This window comes from Pseudopipra pipra, chromosome 21 (assembly GCF_036250125.1).
Source record: "Pseudopipra pipra isolate bDixPip1 chromosome 21, bDixPip1.hap1, whole genome shotgun sequence".
In the NCBI taxonomy this organism is placed as follows: Eukaryota; Metazoa; Chordata; class Aves; order Passeriformes; family Pipridae; genus Pseudopipra; species Pseudopipra pipra.
The window spans coordinates 9,674,135-9,684,090 of NC_087569.1; the positions used below are offsets into that span (position 1 = coordinate 9,674,135).

The following is a 9,956-nucleotide window of genomic DNA, read 5'->3' on the forward strand; positions in this document are numbered from 1 at the left end:
AGGAGTTGTTCCTATAAGGGCAGAGCTGAGAGGACAGTGGGAAATCAAGCTTAGTCCTTTATTTAGATGGCACAAAAAATGACCTCAAGACTGAAAATCACAAGGAGAATTTCTGTTGATTTGTTACATTTCAGTTGTTGTTCAGCCACTGGTGGCTGGAAGCTTTCGGAGCTGGTGTGGTTGGTGGTGATACCCCTGGAAAAGGCACGGGAATAAAACCAAGCCAGGCTGCTTTCCTGTGTTTATTCCAGCTTGTGAGAATGCAAGAGGCACCAGAAGCAGGTATGGATGCTCATTTTGAGACTAAAACAAGATAAAATACCAGTAGGAATAGAACATGCATTTGTACAAAAGCCCATCCAGTGGCTTCCCCCTGCTAATTGTGAGAGTAGAAAACAAATGGAGGAAAAATAATGGCAGAATACAGCTTTTATTTGATTTAGGGTCATTCCAGACAGCTCTTGAGCAGTTACCTGATGACTGACCCTCACCTTCTAACTTCTAACAGTGCATTTAAAAACACTGAGGAGAGCACAGATGTCCCCAGGTGGGTCACAAGCTACTGGGGGGGATCGGAGTTCATACACTCCCATCCCCTGCAAGAAAAATAAACAGAGCAGCAGATGCTTGAGAGCCTTTGTTCCAGTGTTTGTGTGATCTGACAATACAGGACTCCCTGTACTTGGATATTATTTATCTCGGTGCTGCTGGAAGTTTTTTTCAGCATTAGAGTTTTATTGGGTGCAAAGTCCAACTGGACTGGCTGGGGGAGCTCTGCTGTGTGGGGACTGTGCTGAGCATTTGGGAAGTGTTGTCTCAGTCTGTTGTTCCTCAGCTCTGTGTAACAGGCTAAAATCCCACGTTCTTCCCTGATCCAGAGTTTGGGAAGCACAGGCAGCTCCTTGGGAAGGGGGCCTTACCAAGGCAGACTCTGTTTTATCTCATGACAGGAACAGAGACATTTTCCTTTTACTCAAACCAAAGGGATGGAGGGTTTTTTTTTTACTTTCTGTCTTGTCCACAGACTGTAACATCCACTTCATAGAAATGAAATCATAGCACAGGGTATTATTTGGCATAGAACTATTGAATCATAAAATAATTTGGGTTGGAATGAGCTGATCCAGTCCAGCACTGTCCTCACTGAATTAGAGCACATCCTAATGCTGCAGATGATGGTGATTTAAAAAAAAACTACGTAGATTTTGTAAATTAGAACACAAAAAGATATTTTCATTTCTGAAATATCTTCTTTTTACTTTGGTTTGTCATTATTCTGTCACAGTCAGGTCATCTCACTTAGACTTTCAGATCTTGCCTGCAAATGCAGAGCTGTGATTTCCAGCTTCTTACTGACTCTTCTCCAGCTTCTTATTCCCACAAAGTATCCTGCAACTTTTATTGGTTTTACACTATTAATTGGATGTTTTGGTCAAATTGAGGTAGAAGAAGGATCTAGATTGACAAATGAATTGGAATAGTGGTGGATTACGTGCTATCTGTGTTTGGAGGCAATGAAATAGTTTGAGGCAACAGGTTTAGCTCAGTCTTAAAACCAGGGAGAAGTTTGGCCAGGTATTGCTGCAGCTCTGGGTGATCTTGGTTTAAATTTGCTGAGTATTAACCTAAAACTTCCAGACTCAGAAGGGTTGAACTGGCTGAGTTTTTGAGCTCTGTGGTTCAGATGCTCTTGCAGCAGTTTAAATCCTGGCTCAGGGCTTTGTCGAGACGCTGGAGGTTTCTGTTGTGAGCCACCACCAAGCAGAACAGAAAGCTCGATGGATTCTTTTGTTACATGATGTTTTCCTTCTGATATTTAATAAAACCCCTTTGGAGATCTCTAAATCAAAGCCATTCGTGTTGTATCAGAACATTTCTTCAAGGGGCAGGAAAGGATTCCACACAGGAAGGCCCCAGTGATGCACGGGGCTCGTTAGCACACGCTGCCGTCGCTGACCTCGCTCGCGCTGGTGAAGGTTTGTTTGCCATGTGCTCGTGCCTTTTTATCTCCAGTTTTGATTATAAAAATGTTCCTGTTTAAAAGACCCACGCCAGGGAATAAATCTCTGGGCCCAACAGCCCCTTTGAGCACAGGCAGCCCCAGCATTTAACTTGTAACAAAGAGACTTTTGGTGGAAGCTTTTTGATAAAAAGTTGGCAGCATATCAGAGGAGCAGTTTGGCCATGAGATACGAACAAGGATGTCACTCTGGATGTTTTAACTTCTTACCTTTCCTTCCAATTATTTTTTTTAAATGATTATGAATGAATTATAAACCAGAAGATGATTACTTTCAGTGTGGGTGTTTCCAAATAGTGCCTCAATTAAAGAAGCCAGTCTGTTTTGCTTTTAACATAATGCAGAGATCTGGCAGCTCAATGAGATACTGCTGTAAACCAGCAGCAGTTTAAAGGAGTAAGAATTCAGAGTGACCTGAAGAATAATTAGCTTTTAGCACAAAATCTGTCAGGATGAGGAGCTTGGACTGTTATTTAACTTATTTGATTTAACTGGGACCAAAACACTGGTTGCCTTCCCTCTCGTGTGAGTGGCAGGTGGTGGAAAACAGCAGAAGACAAGGTGAGGGTGAAGAAGGGTAGAGTTCAAATAAATAAATAACATATATTAAGGGCTGATTAAAGGAAAGGTAGGACACAGATGTGAGCATCCCCTCTGAATATATTTCACTCTGAGCTGGGTTTGCTCCTGCTTCCTTCAGCTGCTGGGTTGGATTGCAGGGCACAAAGCAGACACCTCCTGTACCTCAGCCTGGTGTCCCAGGCAGCACCAGCCCTTTGTCAGCCCCTGTCTGCTCAGGCAGGTTATAAATCTGTAACCTTGCACTTCACCTTTTGTGTCTTGCTTAATGACCTTTTCAAACTCAATGCAGGGTGGCCGAGGGGAAGGGGATGGGCCGTGGAAAAGCTGACACGTCCGCAACCTGAGCTCTGATGGGTCTGATTGCTCCAGTCTGCTGAACAAAACTGCTTTTTCTTTGTGGGGAAGAAAAAGAGGGACAAGGGGGACAGGGAAGGGTTTTCTTAGCCGGGTTCTCTGTCTGTAAAATGCAGTTACCTGCTTAAAGAAGAGGCTGCACTCGTCCAGTATGAAAACAGACTTTTTACACAAATCTCTATTTCATTTTCACAAGCTGTTGTTTCAAGAGCCTCTTGTAAGAGCCACTGGAAGTGTCATCCTTCATTTCTTTTGCATAAAAAAAGATCATTTCAAGTTCTTAACAGGCTCTTCTTCTGTTTCCCACACTACTAAATTTAATATACACAGACTTGATATAAAAATATATGATAACTTTTATGTGAGTCCATTAAAGTGTATATTATCCCTAAGGAATGTCTTACTATAAAATGCTCTCCACTTGAATGAAAGGAAAACTGAAGTTTCCCACCATTTCAAACCGGGACAATAATTTATTTTGGTGATGATTGTAATGGGTATTTTGGGTCCATGTGTACAATAGTAAAACTGACACTGTTTTCTTTTGTTTATGTATTTTGCTTAAAATAAAAGATGACTCCAAAGGAAGGTATTTGAGGAAGAATGCTTGCAGAGAGGGGCCACATTTATTTTGGCTGGCTGTGCTGGGCTGTCAGCTGGACACCAACCTGCACAATTCAGAGAGACCTTCAACCTGCTCCCAGCTGCCTTTACCACAACAACTTGCAATGCAGAATCCCCCCCTCACTCAGCTGACCTGGGCTGACAGTCCCTTGCAAGCTGCACCAAATACTTTCCAGTCATTTTACTGCTTAAGATTCCCCAAATAACTGGAATACCAAAAATGTGTTGTGGGCAGGTCACTTGTACTGTTTGCAGTCTGTGCATGTCCACGGTTGTGCTGTGCCCTGTCTGACTGTTTCTAGTGGTTAGGCCTTAACTGAACTTTTATTTCAGTCTTACTGTTTTTGTCTTGTCTTTGCAGTGACCTGCTGGGCACTTTTTTAACAAGAGGGAAAAAAGGAGCGAGGAGTGGGAAGAGAGGAAATTGCCACCCTTTCAGTATTAGAAATAATGTCCCTGATGGCAGAGGACTCGTAGAAGTCATCAGTGATGATTAAATTCCTCTTAATAAGAACAAACAGAGCTGTCGATGGAGGATGTGCTGCAAGGAGCTTCCTATGGAATCACCCCATCCAGATGCTACCCCAGGAGTGCTCAGGGCACTGGTGCAGGAGAGCTGTCTGTCCTGAAGGTCCCTGGCAGGTGAGTCTGGAGACAAGGCAGGCAGAAGGGTGGGGAGCAGCGGGACGGGCTGTGCCCAGAACAGTCCCTTTGCCACGGGTTATCCCGGGATAACTGACTGCTCTCTAATGAGGGCACAGGATGTGTTAATCACTCCACTCCAGCGGTCCTGACAGGAACTTGGCAGCAGGTTCCAGCCACCCAGGCACTGAGGCTGCAGGTTTTATGGCCGTGCCCAGATGCGGCTGTGGGGCTGTTCTCCCTCGTTTCCTCGGGGAGGAGCAGGTTACACTCTCACTGCTGTGGGCTCTGCTGGGGACAACTGGTTTGCAAAGTAAACTGTTGTTTTCTCATGTGTTGAGGGTTTTCTTTTACCCCCATCTCAGTCTTTATTCTTATTTTTAAGCGTGTATTTAGTGTGTTCAGCCAGAAAGTTGAAAATTTCAGGCAGCTCTGTGTTCTGCAGAAGTTAAACACTTACTTAACCATTTATGTCTTAGTCAAAGGAGAGAAAGGAGCTATTGGAGTTGATTCCATCTTATAGAGCTTACTGTGCATGCTTTTTTGTAAATGAGTTTAGCTCTCCAAGGTGCTTCTGCACATCCCTGGGTCCCACAGCCCTCCTGTGAACATGTGTTACCTCATGTTGGCAAAACCAGCTGCTGGTTTCACCAGCTGATCTCTCTTTCTTGAGGCTGAATCTTTCCTGGGGTCATTTGGTAATTGCTGAGAAACAGGCAGGCAGGATTTTGCTTTTTAATAAGCCTTATCCGAGGCATTTATAAATCATGAAGCGTGGATTGCCTGCAGTCCCAGCAGGTCTTCCCTGTCCCGGCCTCACAACAGCCCCGTGGCTGCAGCAGGAACTGCACTGGCTTTTTGAGCGCGTTTCCGTGCAATCTGAATGTTTGTGTTTGATGAGCTTTAATAGCTGTTTTTCAGCATAAATCAGCCTGGATGCATCACGTGTCCACTCCTATCCGTGGGATCATAAACCCCAACTTCCCGTTTATGCCCTGGCGCCGCAGTAACAACGACGGGAACAACAGAAACCCCTTTCAGGGGGTTGATGTGAGTGACACCAGAGTCCTTGTCACAGTGCTTGGTAAGACACCGTGTTCCTGCCAATCAAACTGTTGTAACACCGCTGGAGCAAATGGAGCCCTGGCGATTTCTCCGCTCACAACCTGCTTTGTGGACTGAGCTCTCTGTACACAGGGACGCTCCTGGGACTGCAGCTGTCACAGCACACAGCTCCTAAAATGTTTGAGCTGAACCAATGATCTGGAGCACTGAAATTCTCTGGGGAGATCAAATGAGTGGTGAATCCTCCCTTTTGCTTAGATGTGTTTGGCATGAAGGGCTGCACAGACAGCGGGGTACCATCAGTCACTGTGCCTCTCAGCTGACAGGGCTGGAGAAGCTTCAGCAGCTCCATGGTTGACTTTCCGTCTTTATCTTGCTGTTTTAAGATTTAAACTCCATCTCTTATTTGCCTTGGGGAGGTCACTGCTGTTCTCCCAGGGGTACTGCCAGGTTCAGCAGTCACTGCTGGGTTCCAGGACATAAACCATCATGTTTTACTGCATGTAAGAAAGCATTTTGTGCAATGCTGAGAGCTTCATGTGCCACAAACTCAAATGATTGCAGGTTTACAAAGATACTGCATTCTTGATAGGAAATGTCTATGATTTATTTAGAATTTAATCTCAACATCAGCACAATCAGCAAAATGTAAAACTTCTGCCTTTCTTTGTCTCATATAAATTCTTCATAACTACCCATCTAATCACTAATCCATCAAGATCTTTCTCTTACGTGCTGGGAACAACGAGCAGTCTTGGTAATGTGGGAAGGGAATGGGTGTTGACATTATGAAGGTAATTTCAGTTGATGAAAAACAATATAGTTTTGAGAGGTAATAAAAAGGAAGGGCACGGAGAAGTTTAGCTAGAGATAGCTGGGAGATGGATTACGGGAAAACAAACCCCATGGTCATTAAAACAGTATCAGCTGTTCAGATTTCTTTTTACGTCCAAACAGTGTTTGACTACTGGATGTCTAAATCACTTCAGAAGATATTAATAGGTAAAAGATAATAAAATAACCCAAATTGATTATGATCTTATACCGTTTACGATATAACTTTAAATGCAAATTGCGTTCAACTGCAAGAAGGGAAATGATGTCCCAAAGGCATTTCAATTAATTGCTGTAGTTAATTACACTCATAATTTTACTTGTGTGACTAATTATAATCAGGTTTTATCGGTGTATATGGATTTATTTCTGATGCTAAAAGCCCCAAACAGCAGGTTATTTTTAGGAAATACATTTAAACTTCATAATGGAAACTGCATGTTCCCATTCTCAGCAGTTGGCTGGAAGGAGCTGTGTCTGTTCAGGAGGAGTTTGGAGGAGATCAGGAAGGGAACGTGCTGAGGAGGGGTCTGGGGAGGTCACTGTGGTGCTGCTGATGATGATCCACTGCTCACTCTCCCAGTTTCTTTGATCGCTTTTCATCCTGTGTTGGGCACCAGAGTCCTCGATGGTGGCCCCGAGGTCATCAGAGGGACTGGAATTCTGCTGGAAAGGCACTGGAAGTGATACCTCTGTTCCCTGCAGCCGCTGGTGAGACACTTTATGGGGGCTCCTCGAGCAGCCAAAGCAGCGCTGCTTTTGGGGGTGATGCCTGCAGATTTTTAGGATTTTTAACTTTTCGTAGATTTTAGAAGTAGTTGTGTAGTAAACGTAGATTTTAATGTAGCTGTATAATCTGTCACACTTTAGAACAGTAGTTTACACATACCCAACCCTACGACCCCATTTCATATCGAACTTCCTAGATTCTTTTAGTTTGTTTAGACTTCTTTCAAGGCAGGCCTTCATTCTGTTTAAGACCATTTGCACCCCAGGCCTCTACAACAAGATCAAATCAACTTTCAAATACCTTTTTTTGAGATGCAATGTTTGCCACAGTGTCTCTACCACCTGAACCCTGGGATACAACCCCTGCTCCGTGGTGGGGTGTTTATTCCCTGGGATGGGGCCCCGGGGTGAAGGAGCTCCCCTCAACCTGACGGGGACCCTCAGGAAATGGCGGCCAGCAAAGCTAAAGCTTTGGGGGGTGCCCAACCCCGAGCCTGCCACCCCTGCTGTGCCCAGAGGGAATTTTTTGCCTTTCCTCCCCTTCTTTTCATATTTTTCCTGGCTTTTTTCCCCAGCTTTCTTTTCCCCTTGGTTCGTGTTTCCGTGGCAGGGCCTGGCACCAGCGCCCGGCTCTGTCATGGCTGCCGTGGCCCCCTCAGAGCCCGGCCTGGCCCCGCCACCTCTGGAGGTGAGTCCGTCCTGTCCGTGGGGAGACAACAAACAGGGAAATAACACCGGGAAAAACATGGAGCACAGAGATGTGCCAGGTGGAGCAGTATCCCGGGCACAGGATGCCTCAGTCCTGGCTGCCTCCCCATGGGTGCAATCCCCTCAGGCTGGATCCCCTCAGATGTTTTACAGGGCTCTGTAAGCAGCACGAGACACGTGGTGTGAGTGAGGGGGGTTTGAGACATTTCTTGTGGGCGAATCCCTCAGGAATGTGCCCAAACACCTTCCTCCCTTGTGTCCGTGGGAGCAGCCCCTTGGGCTGGGCAGGGTGGTGGGAGGATTTCCTTTCCTCACTTGTGTCCCTTCAGTGCATCCCAGCTGGAGTTTTATTGCCTTTTCCATGGATACGCATTAATTTACCGGTAAAACCCATGCTCCAATTTTTTTATAATGTAATTTGTATGATTTTCTCCCATATGCAATGTTTTCCACAGTGCCCTCTGAGTTACCAGGTCATTTGTTTCTCTGTCACTGAATTGTTTTTAAATCCCATCTCATTTTAGTGCTTGGTGGAAGAAAATCACCAAGTCCACTTTTAACTCTCTCAAAAAGAGCATCCTGTCTCCAAGGGTAATAATTTTTCATAGAATCATTTATAGAATAATGGAACCATTTAGATTGGAAAAGACCTTTAAGATCATCGAGTCCAGCTATAATTTTTGTGTTTAATGTTTGCTCCTGGGCTGCATGTCCTGGGCAAAGTACAGCACCAGGCAATGGATCCCCCTGTCTCTGGATCAGAGCTGGTTGATGTTATATATGGTATTAACACATTTGTTAAACCCCAAAACCAGCCTGGGAAGTTCAGTAGGCTTCTCTGTATCCTTTTTTTTTCTTTGCCTACGGGTGGTTGGATGGATATTTTACATGGATTTGCTGCATGGTATCTTTTTAACTGGAAGGCTGCTACTGTGCTGGCAAGTGCTGTTTTTCCTGTGAAATCTGCTCCTGGATTTGCCACGAAGGAAAGGACAAAGCAAAAGACTTTTTCCTCTTCTCCCAGCAGCCACAGAAAATTAATTTTGTACAGACAAGTGCGTTTTGAGCTGGTGTTTGTCAGAGGAGGAGCTGTGACTGTTCAATGGAGGCGCCAAGTTTGTCAGAATTCTTTGTGGACAATGTAAATATATTTCTTGTGAGTAGTGGTTTGGTTTCCTTGTCTCTTTCTGCTTCCTGAGAAAATGTTTTGCTGAAAACATATTGTATTAAGAAGTTTTGTTTTGTGCCTGCCCCTCCTGTCACCCCCTGCTCCCGATGTTTGCGAAGGAGCGACGCCAGGCTTGTGTTCATGTGGGAGAGCTGCTCCTTCACCTCTCACACCTCCGGAGGGTGCACTCAAGTCAAGGTCTGATCTGGGAAGGAGCTTTTTGGATGTGTTGTACAAAGCTATGTAATCTCAGCTCGGAGTGTTTTTAGGAACAGGGAGGATCTGCTGATCTGGTGAGTCCCCAGTTGCTGTTCAGCGCATGAATGGGCTCTGCCGTGGCAGCGGTTCCAGCTCTAAACCAAAGTCCAAGCTGCTTCCAAAGGACAGAGCTCTGGTAAGCAAAGCTACATCCACACTTTGATAATCTCCCAAATGTTTTGGTCTTTGCCCTCTTGAGCACCATCACTTCATCCATCTGGTTTCCTGCAACCCAAATGCTGCTCTACCTCCCCCTTGATCCAGATCAGCAGAGCCTCTGCTTGTCTCTGTTTTAAACCCCAGACTTTCATCTCTAGTGAATTTTAATTTCCAGTGTAGTTTCATTTTCTCTTGGACTCCAGTTTTCAGCCCCAGAAGACAAACAGTCATCTAGTCTGGCTCCCACAGATGTGAAATATGTTAGTGATGTTCTCTGCTAACTTTTCTGTACGTGGGAAAATAATGTTCTTTCTGGGTCCTTCTAAATCCTTTTGTTCCTTCCCCCACCCTTTCCTGTATTATCATGGCTTGGCCACTTGTCCTTCAGGAGTTACTCTCGTTTCCTAGTGTCTTCACAATATAAGAAGTTTCATGCCAAACACAGCATAGACAAAATTCCTGACAATCAGCACCTGAGGCTACCTGTGGAACAGCAAATTACTTTTCCATAACCATCTTCACAAAGGCAAATCAGACGTCCCACTTGAAGCCTTCCTGTCTTTTACTGCATTTTAAATGCACTGTATTAATTCAGTGCATCAGTGCTGGTCCTGTCATTGTCACACCCTGTCCCAGAACAGAACGTGTCACCTGAGTGCAGAGGAGACTCTGCCACGGGACAGCCTGAACTCAATCACTGTCCCAGGTACAGACTGGAGCATTTCCCTTTTCCTCATTGCCACAACACTGAGTCACTCAGTGAAATTGTGATACTTGTCTAATCAGGTTTTATTCATGCTGAGGTTGGTGCAG

General features: G+C 45.0%; 1 long non-coding RNA gene across 2 annotated transcripts; it reads left to right on the forward strand.

Annotated features, from left to right (window-relative positions):
* The first annotated feature begins 1,622 nt into the window (after positions 1–1,622).
* Positions 1,623–8,721, forward strand: LOC135425610 (uncharacterized). Of its 2 annotated transcripts, none has more exons than XR_010435668.1 (2): positions 1,623–7,538; positions 8,583–8,721. It is a non-coding gene; the product is annotated as an uncharacterized LOC135425610 (long non-coding RNA). The 2 variants fall into 2 exon arrangements; XR_010435667.1 differs by having other exon boundaries at positions 8,586–8,721.
* The last annotated feature ends 1,235 nt before the right edge of the window (positions 8,722–9,956 follow it).